General features: G+C 36.4%; 1 pseudogene; it reads right to left on the bottom strand.

Moving 5' to 3' along the window:
• Positions 1 to 4,353: 4,353 nt before the first annotated feature.
• Positions 4,354 to 6,431, bottom strand: LOC140853981 (uncharacterized; annotated as a pseudogene).
• Positions 6,432 to 24,576: the final 18,145 nt, after the last annotated feature.

The raw sequence follows: 24,576 nt of genomic DNA, 5'->3' as shown, positions 1-24,576 counted from the left end.
AGAGTTGAATACTTGGCGGGACACATTACGTAATTGCAGTTGATAAGGATGACTCGTGGTGGGGGGGGAGGGGGAAGTCTATGATTCGAGAAAAGCCAACATCCAATTAATGTTTATTTTACAAAATATCCTAAGAATAATGCCTGAAGTAATGCTATGCAGAATGGTCACAGCATATTCCTGCTTCGGCATTCAAGTCCATGAAATTCGTCAAAAACTTGGAAAGTTAATTTTCTAATGAAACAATTAGTGACATTGGCAATTTGTTGCCAAACATAATTGGATTTAAACTTTAGATGGAACACAAGGGACACGTCAAAAAGCATATAGTAAACAATAATTATATCATTTTATAATTTTGATGACTTCTAGGCCCATGAACCAAAATGCCAAAAATCTCTCAAAACTGTCTTTTAATCAATGCAATTCAAATATGTGATCTCTACTGGAGGGTTATTAGTTTAGCGATCCACAGACTACACATATGGTACTTAATATGTAGTTTAAGTCTACACTACAGTGATAATGATAAAAGGCGACGCTATAAAAGGCATTTTATAATGCTAATAAGCGTCGTCAATAAGACGCTTCAAAAAGCATTGCGAAAGCATCGCCTATGTAAGAGTGGAGACGAAAAGCACCAACACTTTTTAAAAGCATCGCAATATTTTCTAACGACGCTTTAAAGCATCATAAAATTAAATTTTAACGGTGCTTTTTAGCGTCGTTAATGACAACGCGTCCTCCACTCTATCAAAACGCTTTTTGAAGCATCGCAGCTAAGTCATTAGCGATACTTATAAGCGTCGTTAAACAGTGTATTAACGACGCTTATAAGCGTCGTTAAATTTTTTAACAGAAAAAAAAATATACAGATTTTATATACAAAAAAAAATGCATACATTCCTGTACAAAATTATATCAATTATTCAAATATAAACCTATACAATCACCACCATTCACACCAAAAGCAAACTTCAATAGCAAATTTAACCCAACCAAAAGATATTATTTTATATAAATAAAAATAAAGTACTAATCGTCCATTACAATCAAGAGTAATATAAATAAATATAAGAATACAATAAAAATAAAATAATATCAATCTGCAGGCGGATGGCCGCTGTCTCCACGTGACGTGCCACTGTCTCGACGGGTGCTTGATGTGCCAGAAGCCTACAAGAAACATATCAAAAGCATGATTTGCATATCTATAAATAAAAATATATAGATCATTAAATTAATATAAAAATATATATTTAATAATATGTGTTTACCTGAGATGGGCCATACATCTCTAATAAAGATGTAAGCCGATCAATCTGTCCCCTCATGGTCTGCATCTCGACACGGCTCTGTCGCATCTCCTCCATCTCAGCAACACGACTCTGTCTAATCTCCTGTATCTCTACCTCGAGTCTGCAGATGCGTGAATCCTGAGCATCTGCTGCAGCATGCTGCGTATATCTACTAACCTCAGATAACTGAGTGGGAGTGACTCCTACTCCATAACCCCTCACTCGGCCGTAGTGCTCTGGTCCCATTAACTCTGTGAATACCTCGACCTCGATACAGCTCTGCTGCGTAGATGCTGCGGACTCGTTGTCACGCTCCGCAATGAGAGATGTAGCCCTCTCCTGTATTTATTTTGAAAACAAGAGTTATACATTAATAGCTAACAAAATTAAATTAAAATCATTGTAAAAAATAAAATATTAATAATACCGTACATATAAATCTCTCGACTCATCTCGAACAAAAGTACCATCCTGATGAGTATGAGTCATCCGGTAAAACTCCACTTTACCGGGTTCCCTCCCATGCTCATCCACCTACACAAATAATTTTAATTTTAAGCAAATAATTATAATAATTTAAAAAAATATATGAGTATCATGATACAGACATGATCCATGATACATAATGATATTAGTTATATAAATATTTTAACATAAAAATTAGAAGTTAATTATGAAAGTTTAAGGAACATACAAACTCCTGTCGGAGTCGTGCATAACTCTTCGACCCCGATGTATGAGGAACAGACTGAGCTGCTCGTTCAGCTCTACCAATAGCAGAATAAGTCTGTAAAATAAAGTAAAGAATTTGTTATATGTATAATATATAATATATAATATAAATAAATATTTTTATAAAATATTTAAAAGAAAAGATAATGAGCAGATAATATACCTGTGCCCTCTCGGAGAACCAATAATGAACCAACTCCATCCACTGATGAGGGGGTACATCAGGAGGATAATTCCTAGCAACCTCCTCCTCTGTCATACCCTGTCTCATATAGTCCCTCTTCAATTGTACTCTATATTCTTTCCATTTGCGGTTGAGAGACTTCATTACGAAATCATGAGTGGATGGAGGGAGAACAAACTTGCTCTATACAAAAAAAAAAGTTAAATGAAATAAATTATATAAGTGATTAACAATTAATATACAGTATGAATATCAATTCATTACCTCTATAACTCGGAGGAGCTCAACTTTGTACGTTGGAAGCATGTCATTCCATTTTGCATAGCCCAATGGACATAGCTGAGGCCTCCGAGCAACAGTCCCCAAAAATGAAGTCAATAAGCAGGTAGCTTTCTTAATTGGCTGACCTAGCTGATTGCACTCCACAATAATTCTCTCACCCTCACGCATCTGCCACACATCTCGTACTACTGTGGGTCCGCGTCTGGGGCATACTTTTTCGGATCCGTCTACAAAAAATACATAAAAGTAACGATATCATAAATATACATAAAATGAAATAAAAATAAAATTACATGAAAGATAATATATACCCTGCACGTGTATCTCATCATCTGGTTGATGAACAGGAGGATCGTGCTGTGCTGATGATGAAGAAGGACAGGGCTCGGAATGCTGTGCAGCTGAACTGGCCTTAGACTGCTGTATTGAAGAAAACATATCGGTCTCTGTCTGTGAAAACTGGAACTGCACACCAGCATATCGTCCCCTGCGATGCATAATGTCACCTAGCATTTATATAAATAAAAGGTAGAATCAGTTAATATATGGAGTAAAATAATATAATAATTAATGTAAATTATATACATCATAAATAATTATTACCAGTAACAATCAAGCAGTAGTATTTTCTTCAAATTCTGTCCTAACCAACATCGTCGTAGCATTTAAATCATCAGCTGGCACAAAATTGTAGGGCATACATTGTGTATAAGTGTCATCGTCATCATCCTCCACTTGGTTTTCCATATCATATAAGTCTCTAGGTTTTGTTTTGATGACAGTAAACCAATCTTTATCTTTTGCGTCTTGTACATAAAATACTTGACGAGCTTGAGATGAAAAAATGAATGGATCATCCTTCAATAACATACCAGTGTGTATCAACCTTGAAAAATTTACAAGTGTAAATCCATTTGCATCTTGTTTCAAACCTCTTGATGAGTTTATGTCTACCCAATCACATCTAAACAATACTACTTTAAATTTTTCATAATAATCCAACTCATAGATATCTTTAAGTGCACCATAATAGGATTTTTCATCTGCTTCCACCATAACACCGCTATTCTGTGTTTTTCTAAATTTCTCCCATTCTCTAGTATGAAATTTAAAGCCATTAATTATGAAACCGTTATATCTATTCACAATCTTGTTAGGTCCTCAAGCAAGAGCTATTAGTTCATCTAAATTATTTCTCTCCATCATCTTTGATACCTAAAAAAAATGATATGAAGTGCTGTTGAGTTATCTGATATTAAATATATATCAAAAATTAATGTATCCCATAATTAAATATAAATCATACCTGATTCGAAAGCCACATAGGGAATAACTCGACCAACCATCGCTGTTCAATCATTGCATTAGGATGAATGTTATGATTGGCTCGTCTATGATAAATTAAAAATTTACTGCATAAAATATAAATATATCATTTAGAATATTATATCTAATATAAAATTTAAATCTTGATGTCATGCCTTAAATATACTAACCTGTGATGGTCAGATATTATATCACTATGAAGTAACACATAACGATGTGCTTGTACTAAGATTTTGATCAAGTACAATACTTTCAGCTCTTCCCAAGAATTTTTCAGTTGAGAACTTATACAGTTCTGCATTCTCCATAAAGTTATTATGCTGTTGAGGTCGACTAAAAATAGTCACTACACCTTGAAGATATCTTGAACAAAATGTCAAACATTCATCCGCAATATATCCTTCAGCAATCGAGCCCTCGAGATAGGCTCTATTTCGCACATAATCTTTAAGATGCACAAGATACCTTGAAGAATTAAATATTTATTAAAATATCAGTATGTTATTGTTTCTAATAAAATTATCAAAAGATTTAAGGTTTGCAATAATACTTCTCAATAGGATACATCCATCTATAATGTACCGGTCCACCAACTTTAACTTCTGAAGCTAGGTGAATGAGCAGATGTACCATAATAGTGAAAAATTCAGAAGGAAAAATCTTTTCCATCTGGTAAAGTGTAATTACAATATCGAATTCTAACTGATCAAGTTTCCGAAGATCAATAACTTTTGAACATAATGCCTTAAAGAATGACGATAATCGAAGTACAATTGCAACAACTTATTTCGGCAATGACGATCTTAAAGCTATTGGAAAGATATCTTGCATCAATATGTGACCATCATGACTTTTAAGATTTGAAAGTTTTCGATCCTTTAGATGCACACATCGTGAAATATTTGATGCATATCCATCAGGTACCTTGATACTTTTCAAAACTCCCAAAAAATTATTCTTTTCTCGAGCAGACATTGTGTAACATGCAGGAGGCACATAAATTCTATCATTAGCAAGCATTTTAGGATGAAGCTCCTGTTGGATACCCATTTCTTTTAAATCAAGATGCGCCTTCATGTTATCTTTGCTCTTTCCATCAAGGTTTAAAAATGTTCCAAGTAAATTATCACAAATATTCTTCTCTATATGCATAACATCAAGATTGTGCCGAATAAGATTATGTTTCCAATAAGGTAAGTCAAAAAAGATACTTCATTTTTTTCATAAATATTTACTGGACTGTTGTGTAGATGCTATCTGTGTGTCTTCCTCATTTTCATCCTCAAAATAATTGTCTGGATCTTGAAATACCTCTACATCTATAGTACTGATACTGACTTCCTCTGGTAACCCTTCGTGCATTGAGCTTTCAACATCATCCATTCTTCTTTTTTTAGAGGACTTTGAGTGCTTACCATAGCTGTAATTGATGCCATCCATTTATCTATGAACATCAGTTCCAGAAGGTGGAATAGGGGCACATCCTAATTCTATAGTACCATCAAACAAATCTTTCTGAAATCGAAACGGATGATTTGCTTCCAACCATCGACGATGTCCCATATAACAAAATTTACCTCCATGTTTTAATCAAATTGAATGTGTTGAATCTCCACAACAAGGACATGCGACCCATCTCTTTGTACTCCAGCCAGATAAATTGGCATATGCTGAAAAATCATTAATAGTCCATAACAAAGCTGCTCGTAGTTTAAATATTTGGCCGTTGGAAGTGTCAAATGCATCAATACCCTCCCACAACTGTTTCAATTCCTTTATTAAAGGCTGTAGAAAAATATCAATATTATTGCCTGGACCCTTATCTCCTGGAATAACCATTGACAAGATAAGTGATGATTGTTTCATGCACATCCACGGTGGCAAATTGTAAGGTATCAAAATGACTGACCAAGTATTGTAGGTAGAACTCAGGGTCCAAAATGGATTAAAGCCATCAGAAGCTAAGCCAAACCTAACACTGTGAACATCAGAGGCAAAATCAGGATGCCTATCATCAAATACTTTTCATTGAAGACTATCTGCTGGATGTCTCAACATTCCATCCTTTGTACGTCCTTCATCATGCCATCTCATTGATGAAGCTATTTTTGATGATGTATAAATCTTTTTCAATCTAGGTATAAGAGGAAAGTAACGCAATACCTTCGTCGATTTTTTTTTACTCCGTGTTGCATCCAATTCATTCAGTACATCATCTCGATCTTCTTTTTGTGTTATCCATCTTGAAGATCCACATACATTGCATGACTCTTGATTAGCATTTTCACCCCGATATAACATACAATCTTTCGGACAACTATGAATCTTTTCGTATCCAAGATCCAATTCCTTTACTACTTTCTTGGCTTCATAATACGATGGTGGTAAACGAGTGCTTTCTGAAAATACATCCTTTAATAACTTGAGCAGCATGGTAAAACTCTTCCCAGACCATCCATTCAAATATTTGAAATGGAATAAATGTACAAGAAAAAAATCTTAGAAAATTTCGTACAACCCGGATATAATTCTTCATCTGTATCTTTCATTAATGTGTGATAACGAGCTGTCTCATCATTAGATGTATGTATAGGCTCCTCAACATGCATACGTTCCGTATGCGTACATCCATCAAACATTCTAACTGTTTCTTGTATACTACTGGATTCTCCTAAATTTTGAACACCAAGTCCAAAAGCATCTGTGATCAAACTCCTTATATCATCATCTCTTGCAGAATTGTCTTATAGGCTAGTGGATCCAAAATGAGTCAGGGGTTGGTTACATGATGATGGCAACATAGATTCTCCATGAAAAATCCAGTCGGTATAACCTCTTAAAAAATTATTCCATACCAAATGTTTTTCAACAATTTGTAGATCTAAAGAAGAACTATTTACACATTTTCGACATGGACATAAAATCTTTCCATTCAAACTACTTTTCTCCATACCAAATTTAATGAAGTCATGAACTCCATCTAAATATTCTTTACTATTCCTTGGTTTATTTATCCAACTTTTGTCCATTGTAGGATAAAAATAACCGAACTTGCAACTTATCTAAAAATAAAAAAAATTATACAATCTATATTAATACAATGAGTAAAAAATATCAGTCATTTCATAAAATTCAAAAAAATAATAGCTATTGTAGTTTATTATATAACTTGAAGACTCAAAAATACATCTAGATATGATATTGTTTACATAGTAAATACTTGCTATCATCAACTAATAGGTAAAGAAGGTCCTATTCCATTCAGAAAATACATTAATTCTATAGATCAATTACAGTAATCAAATGATATGCAACAAGAGTCGAAAAAATTTTCGACAGTATTTTCTCTTAGTTCTTCCGTATAGAGAGAACAAAAGAAAAATACCGTCCGAAATTTTTTTCGAACCCTCAGCATACTATTTGATTATTGTAATGACCTATAGAATTACTCACATTTTTTAAACTGTTCATATTGGACAATCAATTGACCAATGTACATAATTCTTTTACCCATATAAAAATAAATAAATATACGGATATAATAGAATATATATATTAATCAAAAGATGGGTCTATGGTTCGATGTATGTATGCAATAGAATATGTACATTAATGTTTCATTTGAATGTTGTTTTGTTGATGTGTGTAACGGGTTAAACAGATTCAATTTTGGGTTGGGTTAATAGCTCCGGTAGTTATAAATTCAACTATTTTTTAAACAGATAAAACAGCTTAGGTTGGTTATATAAACAAGTTACTCATTTAATAAATAGATTAAATGAGTTGGATCAGCTAACTTGTTTATTAAATGGGGTTGGTTCAAATTTCAAAATCTGACATATTTAATCAACTGATCAGATTTAGATTTAGACATTTCTAACCCAGCCTATTTTTGATCCAATCCGTTTATGATCGGGCTCGATCTGATTGCCACCCCTATTTCTCAGTGGGATAATTGTGGCATGGAAAAAGAGGTCAATTTAGTATCAAGTATTGTAGAGAGAGCTTGGTAAAGTAATTTTTCTCAACATTCCTTCTCTTACAATAGGTGGTTTTAATGTTGTTCTCTCCATGCATGATGACAGGGGTGGTAGGGACTTCAAAATCTCTTGGAAAGTGCATCAATTTCATAATTTTGTGGCTGATCAAGAGTTTCATGAACTTGGTTTCTTTGGTCCCCCTTGGTGTAGCAATCACCTAGGGCTTGCTAGGTCAGGGCCAGCTTGACCATGCTTTAAATAACTCTAGTTAGTTACAATTCTTTTCTAATACTATGGGGTCCCATATTGATCACAATGCCTTCAATGCCCCCTTGTTGCTTCATCTTGACTCTGGTAGGCATAGATGTTCTAAACATTTGTCTTTTGAGATTTTTCCAAGGGAGTATCCTCTGGCAAGGGATGTTATTGCCCATGCTTGGAGTAGAAATGCTAGGGATTCTGCTATGTACAAGGTTAATCACAAACTCCTTATGGTTGTATCATCTTTTAGAGTGAAACAAGCACAATTTGGGGAGGCTAGAGAATATGCTTGGACTTTGTTGCTCCAAGGTGGGACTCAATCGAGGATCATGGTCTGCTCAAGAGGATAAGATCCTCGCTGATTACATAAAAGCCCATGGCGAAGGCAAATGGAGAGACCTCCCAAAGAGAGCAGGTGAGGAGTACTAAACCTTATGTGGCTCTTCTCTGCGGCAGTCCTAAGGAACATTAATTGATTCATTCAAAATCCTAATTTTCTGCACCATTTCTTCTTAATATCTATAAGTATTCCCATAAATTTGGTCTATTTCTTCTAGGAGATCTCCCCTTACGCTGGCATCAGTTGCTGGCTTTGGCTCGAGGAGGATTTTTCATCATATAAATTGATTGATACTCTAGGTGTCACTAGATCATGGTTCCTATTTTTGTTGAATCACAAATTTTACACCATATAAAACCCCTCTCTCTGTCCAAAATATCCTTCTAATTTAGCCTTGAAATATTCATTATGCTTATAAAGTTGTAAGCATTTTCCACTCCATAGGGATAATAAGATAAGGTAACATCCTTCTAGTTCAATTGCTACAGTTAGTATAATCTACCAACCATGCTTTCAGCTAAAGAATGGCATCAGGTAAAAGTTTCTTATTGAAAACATATAGAAAAGAAAAGAATTAGTTCTAGTTCAATTGCTACAGTTAGTATGGTCTACCAACCATGCGTTTGGCTAAACAATTGGATGTTTTTTTTTTCTTTTTTGATTCTCTTAATCTATTTATTTTGTTGGGCGATGTTGATGTAACATTGAAAATGTGATCACTGTCAGGTTATTATTATACTATTATTTATACTGAAGTTGATTGATTTTGATTATTTGATTTTAAAATATTGTAAATGGTGCAAGGCTGATGGATAATTCTTTACCAATCATTATTATGGGCGACAAATTGTCCAAGTTTTTCTCAAAATATCCTTTAAATGTAGTCATATATTTTCGTTTCCTACTTTCTAATTGAGTGTTATTAGTTCATCTCATCCTGTTTAACAGTCTATTAACTATAAATGAACCGGCCATGCTCTATCTAGTACACTCACACCAAATTTTATATGCATTCAGCTAAATTCTGATTTACCATAATATTCTGATCATTTATCCACCTCCAGATTGGAGAGGATGCTACTTTAGTTCAATCTAGGCCAATTTTCATAGTTGTCGCTTGGAAGTATATTACTTTTATATTATCTGCATTTTACTGTCTTGATGAATGTTAGAAACACGTCTTTAATAAATTACTTATTGTATGTCCACATAAAGAATTCTTCTACATTTGCCGTTTTGATGAATGTAAAAAGTCCATTTACTATTTTGATGAATATTAAAAATTTTATTTGACAGAAGTTCAATAGTCTACAATCTGATAAAATCAAATTAAATCGAACTAATTTTTTTGATTCGATTGAAATAGATTTTTATATATAGTATATTTGATTTTAATTTTAATTTTAAAAAATCAATTCAAATTATTTTAATTTGAAAATTGATTTCAAATCAATAGGATCCAAACCATGCATGTCTCTGCTTGCTGATTGGATCGTATTCATTCACCCGGCTGAGGAACAAGCCGGGTGAATGTAGACACTGTAAAAATTCCAAGGAGTGGATAATTCATCGGGTGCGTCTGATGGTAGTAATACAGAGGGCATAACATTGGAACAAAAATAAGATAGATATCCTCCAGGCATATGCCAGAAATTTTCAAGAAAATCGAGAAAAAAAAAATCTATAAACCCATATGATTCTATAAATTTCAAGAAATTAAGGAAAGAAGAAAAGGAAAAGAAGGGGAGTACCAATGAAGGGGAGAATGATAACAAAGATGTAGAGGCCGAGGCTGGCGCGAGACGAGATAAAGAAGTGGGAGATTGGGCGAACAGTGATGATGATGGCAGCGACAGCGAGTGCGGCATGGACGGACACGACAGCAGAGGGGAGCGGCGGACGGCGGTGCGGCATGGACGGCGGGTGCGGTGCCGGTGGCGAAGAACCGGCAGAGATGGAGATGGAGGAATGGGTGGGAGGGGGCGGCGGCAGATAGATCAGGGCACGGGAGAATGGGGGTATTAATCGAACCTAACGATATTTTTTAGCGTCGTTAAATAATGACGCAAAAAACATCGGCATTTCCTGTATTTAACGATGCTTTTGCTATAAGCGTCGGCATTGAAAATGATAAAATTTTATGATGCTTTTAAGCATCATTGAATCACGATACTTTTTAAAAGTGTTGGCAAGTCAGCGCAACTTGCCGACGCTTTCAAAAAGCATCGGCAAAAAATGGTCAGCAACCCCCCCTTTTGCTGTAGTGCTAACTCACTCAACTATTAAACACACTAAACATGAGATGGATTTTGCTCCAGTCCTGATATTCTACAAGAACCAAGAATGAAAGAGATTTTCTTAACTTTTTCTTAAAAAAAAAACTAAGATCTAAAAATTAAGATACTATTTATATATATAGAGAGAGAGAGTCAGAACAGAATCAGATCGATCAGATTTGGACTCAGATCCGATCAGATAAAACTCTTATAAAATTGAATATGATCCACTAGCTTAAAACTGCTTGCATACAAAAAATTATATGATTTGGAGATTTCTAACTTATGCATCAAGTAGTCAAAATTGAACAGTCTAAATAAAATTAAATTAGATATATTTTTTGATCACTTGATGCATAGGTTAGAGATCTTCAAATCATATAATTTTTGATGTGCAAATAATTTTCAGATAGTAGATTACATCTAACAGTTTGGATCACCGATGTAGAACTCATATTGTCTAGTTTTGATCTGATCAAATCTGAGTCCAAATTTGACCGACCGTATCTAAATCTCTCTCTCTCTCTATATATATATATGCTGCATCATTATGTTCCTTGCTTAGTCCCTATTCAACATGGTAGGAGACACTACAAGAAATCTAATTTTTTGTGACGAAATTTTAGCGATGAAAATTTTTTTTATCACAAATAAGTATGTTTTTATGATGAAAAAAAATTTATTACCAAAAATTAAGTATTTATGATGAAAAAATTTTAATCATTAAAAGTTGAATTTTTTACGATGAAATGTTAATTTTCGTTGCTAGAAGTAAATGTTTAACGATGAATTTTTTTTTATCACTAGAGTTTTTATTTTTTTACGATGAAATAAATTTTTCATCATCAAAAATTAATTATTTATGATGAAATAATTTTTTATCACTAAAAATTAATTATTTGTGATGAAAAAACCTTCGTTGTAAAAAATACTTTTTTGTGACAAAATTTTTTATGTTTGGCGACGAAAATATTTTATCACTAAAATATTTTTTGTTGAAAAAAAAAGAAGGTTTTAGGGTAATGAAAAATTTTTGTTGAATTTTTTATGATGAAATGTTAAATTTTATTGCTAGAAGTAAATTTTTAATGATAATTTTTTTTATCGCTAGAGTTTTTATTTTTTTACGATGAAATAAATTTTTCATCATCAAAAATTAATTATTTGTGATGAAATAATTTTTTTTGCTAAAAATCAATTATTTGTGATGAAATAACTTTCGTTGCAAAAAAATAATTTTTTGCGATAAAATTTTTTATGTTTAGCGATGAAAATATTTCATCACTAAAATATTTTTTATCAAAAAAAAGAGGTTTTAGGGCAAAATCGTGCCCCAAAATCCTTCACACGCGTCTCTCTCTCGCTCTCTCATGCCATCGAGCATGCCACTGGCCATCGATTGAAGCCATCCCCCTCTTTGATCGATTGAAGCCATCCCTCGATCGTCGTCCCTCGATCGGCATCATCCCTCCGTGCCATCAGTCGGTCGATTGAGCCCTCTCCGATCATTGTCCTCCCTCCACGCCACCGCATTGATCGTCGTCCTCCCTCCCCGATTTCTCTCTCTCCCTCCCTCACTTTTTCTCTCTCTTTCCCCCTCTCCCTCTCCCTCTCTTACGATTTTTGCTTCTCCTAGGGCCGCCACAGTCCGCCTCTGCCTCCGCCGCCATCCCTCTTTGAAGTTTGTCGAAATCTCTCCCTCTCTTTCAGGTACGGCTCTCTCCCTCTCCCTCCTTCACTTTCTCTCTCTCTCTCTCTCCCCCTCTCCCTCTCTTACGATTTTTGCTTCCCTTAAGGCCGCCACAGTCCACCACCACCTCTGCCTCCATCGCCGTCCCTTTTTGAAGTCCGTCAGGATCTCTCTCTCTCTCAAGTACAGCTCTCTCTAGCACTCTCTGGCTCTCTCTCTGGCGCTCTCTCTCTCACAATCCACCTGCAGGTCGTCGCCGTCGTCGCACCACCATCACCGTTGCTATTGCTGCACAGCTGTCGTTGTCCACTTCCATCTCGATACCCATCTCTCTCTCTTTGTGTGAGATTTACGGGAGAGTTAGAAGATCAACAGGCCATAATTTTTAATTTTTATAATTTTTTTAATTTTTGTTCTCCTTTTTAGTTTTTCTTTTTCTTTTTGTCATTGATTTTATTGGTCTACTCTTTATACGAAGCATAGTTCACGATCTGAAAATAGTTTAAAAATAAAAATAGTTATAATAATATATTAATCTTAGCATAACAAATCTATAAATCTTAGAATTTTCGTTCGAGGATAGCATGTATGAACTAATATTTATCTTTTAATGAAAAAAAATATTGGTATCGTACACACTATCCTCGAATTATCCTTGTGGATAGTTTGGGCATGTGAGTAAATTTTATATTGCATACCATGTGCTTCTACATCGAAGAGTTTCGTCAGTATTTTCGATCATGTTCTCTGGGTACATAGCACAATTTTAGCATTTGTGTATCTGAGGAACTGCGTCAAAATGCTATCAAAATTTTTTTGGTGTAGAAGATATGTATGGCAATATTAAATTCTTGTGTTCCTGAATGGGATAGGACCATCATCCTATAGGTAGGGGATATAAGGCATTAGTCAACTATTATTACATAAAATTGACTGTATAGTTTGCATCATAAATATGTAGGCATGGATCGTAGTTGGATGTTATTGCGCAATAAGTTTTGTCCCGAGTATATTGCGGATATGACGTCTTTCATGAATGTGACATCCAATCACACTAGAGAAGATGGAAAGCTCGTTGTCCATGTCGTCGATATAGAAATTTATTTTGATGTACCCTATCAAATACTCAAAATTATTGATACGAATACGATATAGATGTGACTTACAAGAGATGGACTTGTCATGGTGAAGATTTGTCGACTGGCTCGAGCATGTTGTCCAGAAGTTCCATAAATACATCGTCAGTAGGCGGATCATCCAGTCGTGAAAGGCAAACACTCAATGCAGAAGATAGAAAAATTCTGGAGGATCTCCATCCAGAGTTATTTGAAGCAAATACGGAAGCAGAATCAGAACATCAACATTCCATCCCAAGACAAGAAGCTGAAAAGGACAGTAACATGCTTGTGAATGATAGATTCGAGCATCTATTAAGAAATACACAAAGTGACGTTTATCCTGATTGTAAGAAGTACTCTATATTGTTCATCGTAATAAAGTTATTATATATGAAGATACTTGGTAAGTGGTCAAACAACTCATTTAATTGGCTGCTCAAATTTTTGAAGGACCTATTACCTGAGGGAGAATTACTTCTGTCAAGTCATTACGAAGCCAAAAAATTGTTGAAAGGACTCGAGTTGGGAGTTGATGACTTGGGCCTATGCTGCGAAAAAATATATGCATGTCCGAATGATTGTATTTTGTTTCAGAAGGACAAAAAAGATCTACAAGCATGTCCAATTTGTCATTCAAGCAGATGGAAAGAAAGTCGTAATAAGGATAAAAAAAATACCTTACAAAATTTTGCGGTACTTTTTGATTACGCCATGATTGCATCGATTATTCATGTCAAGGCATACTGCCTGTGACATGCGATGGTATAAGGAGGGAAACAACATCAATGACGGTGTCATGAAACATCCATCAGATGGAGATGCATGGAAACATTTCGATCGTGAACATCCATGGTTTGCAGCTGATTCAAAAAATATCAAGCTAGGGTTGGCAACAGACGAATTTAATCCATATGATAATCTTAGCACTACATACAGTATGTGGCCTGTTGTGGTGTTTTCTTATAATTTACCACCTTGAAAGTGCATAAAATCATCTTTTAATCTACTGGTTTTATTGATCCTCGATCTCCATGCTCCTGAAAGAGACAGACATATTTTTAGAACTATTGATCGAAGAGTTGCAATATTTGTGGGAAGAAGGGTGTGAAACATATCATCATATTGCAGGAGGCATCTTTCGTATGTATGCGGCACTGTTTTGGACAGTTAACGATTTGTTTACATATAACGATATTTCTGAGTGGTATACAAAAGAGTATAAAGCATGCCCAACTTATAACGATGATATTACATTAGACCGTATTTGTGGAAAGATTTGTTTCACCAGCCATCGACGTTTCTTGTCAGATGATCATAGATGGAGGAGAAGTTTTAAGTTCAACGGCAAGTATGAACGACGTGCCCAGCCAAGGTTCTGGTCTATGAACAGTATTTCAAATCAACTATCCGACCCACAGGATGTCATATTTGATAAGGGTCCGATCAGCCAAGTAGGCATGCGAACAAGAATCAAAAATTGGAGAAAAAGGACCAAGTTGTTCAATCTTTCATATTGAAAAAATTGGAGAAAAAAGAGCAAGGGTCATGGCATCGCAGCATCATCCCCTGTAGGTACATCTCTATCAAATTTATAAATTATGTATATTTTTTTGTTATACACATCCATTGGTAGATGATATATGTTCATTTCATGAATTTTCATATGTAGGAACACAATAGCGATGCACAGTGCGTGGTCCTAGTAGAGACCTCGGTTTAGAGAAATACGTGCATACACACAATGAAAAGCCAAAAATACATATATTTTGGGATCATCCGATTGGCACAAAGGCTAGTATAGTCGCCAATGAGATCAGTCTGTATATGTGAAATCATTTTTCATGGGCCGTTGAAAGTTTCAAGCATGTCGTCCCTCGATATCACGGTGCCCTTGTCTCTCACATCAAGGTAAGAATTAGCTTCGAATGTCTTGCACATCATTACATGGTCCATATTATCTTTTCTCTAGTCTCTTTTGTTACACTTCAAGGATGTTACATGGATAATTTTTTGTTATATGGATAATTCTTTATTGCATGAATAATTCTATATCTTTGTTTCTTGTTATGATGAATGTTCATATGTGCCGGATAATATTAACTTTGAAAACTGCACCGACGAATAAGTGATGGCATGTATTTTCAAAATGGCTACAAACATATATAGAGATTAGCGATGTAGGCTTCATAAGTACTGCAATCAGCTGCAAACGAAGGGGATTGATCCTGTGACCCAATCTTATAGAAATTGAGCTGGGTCTAGTGATGATTGGCGGTGGTTATTGGAGCATTTTGGGAGTGAGGTATTTAAGGTATATTTAGTGTTTCAAATTATTTTGATATTGTTATGCCCTTTATTGATTATAATTGTATGTATTTTTTAGTGATGATCGAAGGTGAATCAGGTGAATAGGAGTAAGATTGATTCTATTCACATGCAAGGAAGTACCTCTTTTGCACAAGGAATGAAGAGGATGGTACATAACTACATTTGCAATTGCATGCTGTAAGTTCTTATTGAATATTTAAATTACTTTGATATTTTTTTCTTCTTTTTTTTTATTTGAATAGGAACTATCCGGGATCGATGCTTATGGTAAATTCTATCAGAACAAAAGTGATGAGTTTGTGATCGAGGAGGTGAGGCAGTGTCATGTAAGTATGGTACTGCATTTTGAATGCTTTTAAAGCCTTTGAAACAAATTTATGATGTTACTTGGTCTATTGTGAAGAAAAAATATTACAATTGAGAGAGCAGGCGATGAGGGAGGTTGGATCTGACAGCGATGCTGGATCACAGTCTGTTTGTTCGATGACAGATGATGTGATCTTGGATGCCGTCCTCGGACGGCAGCTAGAGTCTGGGCATAGCATGCGCTCAAAAAAATCCCACAGTTCATTGTCTGGCCGGTCTGATGATGTCTCGGTGCCAGAGGCAATCAGGACATCGCTAAGCATGATGCAGGATGAAATTACTTATTGGATGAATCATAGTCAGACGCTCGAGAGGATCGTGGCTGCGATGGCGGGATGGCTCGTTATCGATGCATCTGAGTTAGCACCTCTACAGCCGCATGATGCCGTCTTTGCACAGCTATCGCGACACACATCGGGTCAGGGATCGATGCTTGGAGGAGGGAATGAGGCCAACGACTTTGATGATGAATAGTTTGTAGTTTTTTTTTAAAATTTTAAATGATGTATGAACTCATACTTTTGTATCTAATAATGATAGCTATGAAACTTATTATTCTTTAGAATTTAAATATTTTTATTGTGTTCATATATTTTTATGTAAAATATGTTTGATCTGATGAAAATTTATATTTAAATAGGTGCTTTCATGGTAAAAATAGTAAAAAATATTTTATTTCATCTCTAACTTAATTTAGTGATGAAATATTAATTTCATCATAAAAAATAATTAAAAATTTTTGTCACTCTAAAATATTTAAATTTTCACTATGTATTATGATGAAATATATTATTTCATCACTAAAATTATGATGAAATAAATTTTCATCGCTAAAAATATTTTTTTATCATAAATTTTATTTTTTTATTTTTTTTTAGCGATGAAATTTTTTTTCATTAAAAAAATTATGATGAAATTTTTTTTCATCACAAAAATTATGATGAATTTTTTTTTTTCCATTGCAAAAATTACGATGAATTCTTTTTTTCATCATAAATTTAGCGATGAAATTTCATATTTCGTCGCTAAATTAGCGACGAAATTTTTTTCATCACTAAATTTTACGATGAAATTCTATTTTTCATCCCTAAATTTAAAAAAATAATAATAAAAATTTCAAATGAATAATATTTATTTTTGATGATAAAAATATTTTTCATCATAATTTTAGTGATGAAAGTTTAAGCTTTTGCGACGAAAATATTTTATCACTAATGCTATGAATTTTTTCGTAGTGCGACTGACTACTTTTGGTGACGAAATAAAATTTTTTCATCACTAAGACCTTTTGCTACAAGATTTTCTCTATAAATTTTTTACAACAAAAATTTTTGTCGCTAATAGTTTTAGAGACGAAAATTTCATCTTTAGCAATGAAAAAATTTCATCATAAAAGATCAAATTTCTTGCAGTGAGAGTATTGAAAGAATTTATTGGAATAATATTTAAAAATCAGATGTGATTTAAGAAGACTAATAAGAATCTAAATATAATATAATGATAAAAATTAAAATTGATCAATTCAGAAGCGTGCAAGGCACTGCCCTAAAGCATATTTCCATTCTTCATGCTGGAACCCCAAAAATACCACCCTAAGATACGACCAATATTCTCTTCTTGTGAGCACAACCGTGAAAGAGGTTGATGAAAACTCTTTCAGCACCTAGAACAAGAACCATAAAGAAAAATATTTGAAGAGAAAAATATAGAATGAAGAGGGAAAGAGGATTAGATGGGGATGTTCGAAATCAGATCTCAAGATGGTCTTTTTATAGTAATCTAAAATGATCGTTTGTGATTGTTATGACTGTTGTGGCTTTCATTGACCCATTAAGATCTTAATAAGGAGCCCAACGATCAAAACATTAAAAGCATGATAATAAAGAAATTAAGTTATAAAATTAAAAGAATATTAAAATTCTTGGAGGAGAATTTAGAAAAATTTTGAGTTTTCCATTTGAATTTTCTCCAATAATTCCCCACAAAACTCAAAATTTTTCAAATAATAGTAAAATAAAATAAAATAATTTTTTGGATGCTTATACCATGCAATGGATAAGGTGATTTAATTTTACTTAGTGTGAATAGTTTTCATTTGAAGAAAACAGAGTGAACCAGATCTTGAATTACATTCTTTTGACCCAGATTTCAACTATCATACATATAGTACAGAGTTTCTTCATCACTAGTTTGTGCATTAGTGGTCCTGCACAAGTATCTTAATTTTTCATGAGAGTTGCTAGAGATTGCTCAAATCTCATATCCGCGGTCATGTACGAATACTACCATATAGATGAGCTCCTCTAGGGATGCGTGTAGTATCACATCTCGTGGAAATTATCACCTTGGATCTTATTCAGAGCTACAGCTCTTCCTAACTACTACATAAGAGTACTAATCATCATAGGGATGGGATAGAGTCTATGATTCCTATATTAAATAAACCACATGTGCTCTTTTGACTAACCAATTAGATTGTTATTACCATATTGAACCTCCTTCAAAGGATTTTCTATCATAAAGAGTGGGTTCTCACTATTGAAAGGTCCATTATAGACTAAGCTCCATCCCTCTCGATGACTCCAGGATCTTAGTTCTATTCAAGCTTTTGTAAGGCATACTGATATTATAAGGTCTCCCCCTCCAATTTCTGAGGTATATTAGAACTTATAGAGTTGACTATTTCAGAATATAATGCTCAAACAAGAAACATAAGATTAAGATTGTACATATTAAAACAACAAGGTTAACCAGTATCTGCAATGGTTAATGGATGTTTACCAATTAGAATGATCCCAACAAATGATTCATTACAAGACATTAAACTGGATGGCATTGAGCAATAGATAAACATAACTTTGTTGCATTAGCAATCCAAAGAAATCTAGTATCTGCAGTGCATGATAGAAGTGTGTGGAATATTGATAAGTTACAGAACTTATTTTCAGCTTTTGATGCTACCATGACAGCTGAAAGTGCAGATCTGAAAATAACAAACTAACACTCCAATAGTTTTGTCAGTAAAATAACTCTGCAATAATATGCTACACAATAAACATATCAATGCTCATTAGGCATGACCGTAAAGCTAGAGTTGAATTTGGAAAATAAGCAATTGTAGCTACGGATGCCAACAAAACAGATTTACATCATAATACATGAATTGTTTCTATAAGCAAATCATTCAAGTGAACAAACAACCTACAAGATCTATTTCATATTCTAAACCTCTTCCTTTTGACAATCAGCTGCCACGTTGATGATACTAATTATCCTATCAGATATGTACAGATGCATGCTAGAAAATGTATTGCAGTCCATTATGGTAATTTGGACAAGGAGCAAAATTAATTTTCAGAGGATAAATGTGTGTACAGATGTTGGGTGAATGTCTGGCCAGGACACCACATCTGAAGACTTTTTCGGTACTACACAATGTAGCAGAAAAAAAAAAAAATAAAAAATAATCAAAATACATAAACCAAAAAGGGCTCATTTCTATGGGGCATGCAAACTTCACTATGAGAAAAGAAATTTTACAAGAGGAGATCTCACCCTCAATCCTTGTACACCCAATTTCTCTCTCACAGGAAGTTCTCCCTCACAAAAGTTCTTTTTCCTGAAAGATCCCATGAACCACTGAAGCGACCGCTGTCCACTGTTCCGGAGCCTCTGCTCCTTCTCCTCTTGGCGTTGCGCGTCCCTCTTTTTCTCCACGGGTTCGGTCTCCTGCTGAAGCCCCTGCACGTCCACGAGATCACCAGCCACCACACATTTCTTTGTTCCCAGATCAGGCCTTAAAAAAGCTTAAAATCCATATTAGAACATGATTAGGAGTCCTAAGATCAACCAAAGACTTTTCTGGACCGTTGGATCTCAATCGGAAGCTTTCTGGACCGTCAGATCGTGCACAAAGACCCCTGAACCATGCGTGGACCGCGACTTCGGTCCACGCGGCTCCCGTAGACCACTAGCGCCCCACGATCCATGGTGGACCGTGCGAGCGCTGGGCTGGGTGCCTGCGCGTGCTGGTCCGGCCCGACTGCGTGCACTGGGCCAGCCCGCACGCTCACCTGCACTGGGCCTGCCCGCGCTTGGGCCGCATGCATGCCTGGGCCCGATTGCGCTTGGGTTGCTCACGCCAGCACTGGGCCTGTCCGTGCGTGCCTGTGCGCTGGGCTCATCTCCGTCGGGTCGGGCGGCACTCCGTCGATCTCCGTCGGTCGCTGTCGCCTCGTGCATCATGCCACCGCTTCGATCGCTCGTATCTCCTCCGTCCGATCTCTATTTGGGATGATCTTGATCTTGTTGAACTTTATTTTTCATCGCGAACTTTACTGTAAGCTCAATGTGAACCGAAAATCTTGAGACGTCAAATCCTAACAATCTCCATCTTGACTCGATATTCAGCCTCCTCCTAACTCTGAGAGATTCTGAATCTCCTCACCCCCATGTCCTGGGACAATCACCTGCTGATCATAGATGGGCAAATATGGGAGTCGAGTCAGGCTGCTTGATCCCATCTCTATCGTATGCTGTACTTCTCTTGACTTAAGATCTGCTCGGAGCATCATCCTGCAGCAATAAGAATCTCACCTTGCGACATCGCCTCTCGTCCTCCCGAGTTTGCTGTCTCGTGGCCGATCCACCTCTACCTAAAGCTCCACCTGACTTCTGAAGCTCCACCTCACACTGGACTTTCCGTCAGGTAATAATGTCCTCTTCTCCCCTTCTTCCCCTCCAGAGCAATCCTATCACCGCGTAGCATCTTTAGGATTCCTTCACCAGCGACCGTCCTGTAGCCTCTCGAATCTCAGTCTGCTCAGTGAGATAAGATTCTACCTGAAATCGGATATATATCGGACCTCCCTCAATTTCCTCACTGCACCATCATGTGTCCTCTAGTTGACCGTCTCGATGCTTCTGATCGCACAGCTCGATCCATCTGGTAGGTAAACGTGCCCTCACTGTTCTCCAAGGGTAAAACTGCTCCTCTCTGCAACATACATGATGGGTGCATGCAGAATCTAATATCCACTATTGGAAAGAAATAGATACCTCATCAGATATCTCCAGGATATCTCCTTTTGAATCATTGCTGGCCATCGCCACAGCAGCCATCATTCAATTTTTGAGTTGAGAGCAATCTCTAGCTAGATGCCCCAACTCGTCACACCGGTAACATCTGGTCTTACTCAAGTTCCTTCTGGACTTGGACTGTCCTCGTCGCGATCTCCTGTCGCTCCGTCTACCACCTCCTACACCTTCAAAAGCAACCAAAGCTGAGCTATCACCACTTGAGCTCGAAGTCGGATTCTCCCTCCTAAGAACCTTGTTCTGGAGTATCGTCACGGTGACCTCATCCATCTTGATGGTGCTCTTTCCCGCTAGAAGAGCAGTCACCAAAGACTCGTACAAAGAAAAAAGTGACGCAAGCAAAACCAACGCTCTGATCTTTTCTTCAACATTCTCACCAATGCTGAGGAGGTCGGTGAGAATCTTCTGAAAATGGCTGAGATGCTCCTGCATGCTCTGTCCCTCAGTCATCCACAGCTGGTAGAACTGCCTCCAGAGGAAAAGAGTATTGATGAGAGACTTCGCTATATACAACTCCTCGAGCTTCGACCATAGCACCGTCGGAGAAGTCTCGCTAAGCACATGAATCACCACCTCATCCGCTAGGTACATGCAGATGGTACTCACCGTCTGCATCTGTAGCTATTTTCAAATCTGCACCTCCACGATGGTCGGCTTCTCATCGCACAAGAGAGCATCGATCAACCCTTATTGGATGAGCACATCCTTCACCCTTGCCTGCCATAAGGAGAAATTGCTCTTACCATCAAACTTATTGATCTCCATCTTGATTGTTCCTATCTTCTCTATCTTCAGTCTTGCTCACCATCGCTGCAATCTGCATCCTTGTACCATCTCACTCTGATACCACTTGTTGGGTGGATGTCTGGCCAGGACACCACCTTCCAAGACTTTTTCGGTACTGCAGATGCAGCAGGAAGAAAGAAGAAATAAAACAGAAAACAATCAAAATACGTGGATCAGCTAAAAAGGGCTCGCCTCCATGGGGCATGAAAACTTCACTATGAGAAAAGAAATTTTACAAGAGGAGATCTCATCCTTAACTCTCGTACACCCAATTTCTCTCTCACAGGAAGTTCTCCCTCACAAAAGCTCTTTTTTCTGAATGACCCCCTGAACTTCTGAAGCGACCGCTATCCACTATTCAGAAGCCTCTGCTCCTTCTCCTATTGACGCTACGCGTCCCTCTTTTTCTCCACGGGTTTGGTCTCCTGCTGAAGCCTTTGCGCGTCCACGAGATCACCAGCCACCACACGCTTCTCTGTTCCTAGATCAGGCCTTAAAAAGGCTTAAAATCCGTATTAGAACGTGATTATGAGTCCTAAGATCAACCAAAGATTTTTTTGGACCGTTGGATCTCAACCGAAAGCTTCCTGGACCGTTGGATCGCGCACAAAGACCCCTGAACCATGCGTGGACCGTGACTTCAGTTCACGCGGCTCCCGTAGACTGCCAACGCCCCGTGGTCCATGGTGGACCGTGTGAGCGCTAGGCTTGGCGCCCGTGCACGCTGGGCTGGCCCGTCCGCATGCACTGGGCCAGCCCGTGCTCTCACCCACGTTGGGCCCCCCTGTGCCTGGGCCGGGCACGCACCTGGGCTCGCGCGTGCCTGGGCCCGACCACGCCAGGGCCGCATGCGCCTGTGCTGGGCTGTGCGCGGCCGCGCGCTGGGCGTGTCTCCACCGGGCCGGGTGGCGCTCTGCCGGTCCCCGCTGGCCGCTGCCACCTCGTGCATTGTGCCACCACTTCGATCGCTCGTATCTCCTCTGTTCAAACTCCGTTTGGGATGATCTTAGTCTCGTTGGACTCCGTTTTTCGTTGTGAACCTCGTTATGGGCTCAATGTGGACCGAATCTCAAGACATCAAATCTTAATATACAGAAGCATTATATTTGATCAGTTAAGCCACAGTACTATTTTTTGTAATTAGAAATATGTTGATTAAGTCTGTAAATTGTTTAACTTGAATCAACATACAACTGTAACTCCCAGATGTTCCTTTGCCTATGCAGTGGTAGTACAAAAAGGCACAATACTTAATCATATAGTTGCTATAATTAATTAATTTTTATTTATTTATTTATTTATTTTACAAAACCAAGATTTTATAATCAAATGATCCAAATTATAAATACACTACCACTATCAATATGTCGTACTCATGAGGTATTTATGTATCATTAAGGTTAAGAAAATAAAAACCAACAAGCTATCACACTTATCACAGCTTTGTGAATCTTCTTTGTCATATCTTCCAATCAAGGGCTAGAATATCATAAACCATGGCGACTGCTATAGCGGTTTTAAGATGGGCTTTTCCAAGATTAGTAATTCCCTCAAGTTATGTTTCAAGCATAATAAGGCTCTTTTGCCTAATATATTGTCAAAAGAACAATTACCTCAGAAATGGAAGAATACCAATGAAGAGAAAATCAAATATTCTATCAATGACAATCTGTTAGAATCTCCATCAAAACACAAAACATCTGATTAAATGACAACAAATAAACATATATAGTACATAGAACCAGAACTTCTGCCGAAAAGAAATTTGGAAGCTAAATAAATATCTTATGAGAATCTGATTATGGAATATAACCCCCAAATGATTCTGAGAATCTGATTATGAATTATAGTTCTATACAACTTTATGAAGTATTCTATGTCTTTATGTAATTCATTTGCAAATATATTAAGCCATGCCAAAGATCCATAAGCATTTCTGAAATCATACTACTAGAAACACCCTAAGACCTCTGCAAACTAAGAGATTCGGTGTTGAAGCCTCTACGATATATGGTCATGTATAGAAAAGCAAGTGCCTAACAAAAGGCAATTAGTGTTTCAAGGACAGATCCATGCTCTTCTGATGTTACAGCTATACATTCACAAATATCTAAGTGGGACTTGACTTTTAACAGTTTCAAACCTCAAGACTGAACAGAGATTTAGCACCATTTATAGAAAAGAGTACTGATTATAGATTCATCTTAATAGTTAAACAACAAACAGGGTTATGGCCTAGAATGATTTACAGATCAAGTTTGTTGAATGCTATGGCTAAATAATTCAGCTTATAGCAGTAATCAATAACCATAATGGTATTATTGTCTAAAACATTATTCACCCATTAAGAAAATTCAGATGATAGAAGTTATTTTAGGAAGAAAAATAATATAAAAGTATAAGATTCATAAATAATTATTTTATTAAGGATCAAAAAAGGGCAACTGTCAAATAGCATCTATTATTTATAAAATGACGGTTATAATATAGCAGTGGTCAAATAACGGCCATT

Source organism: Elaeis guineensis, chromosome 15, assembly GCF_000442705.2.
Source record: "Elaeis guineensis isolate ETL-2024a chromosome 15, EG11, whole genome shotgun sequence".
Classification (NCBI taxonomy): domain Eukaryota; kingdom Viridiplantae; phylum Streptophyta; class Magnoliopsida; order Arecales; family Arecaceae; genus Elaeis; species Elaeis guineensis.
Note: the sequence above shows the minus strand (reverse complement) of the source record. Positions and strands in the feature narration are given on the sequence as shown.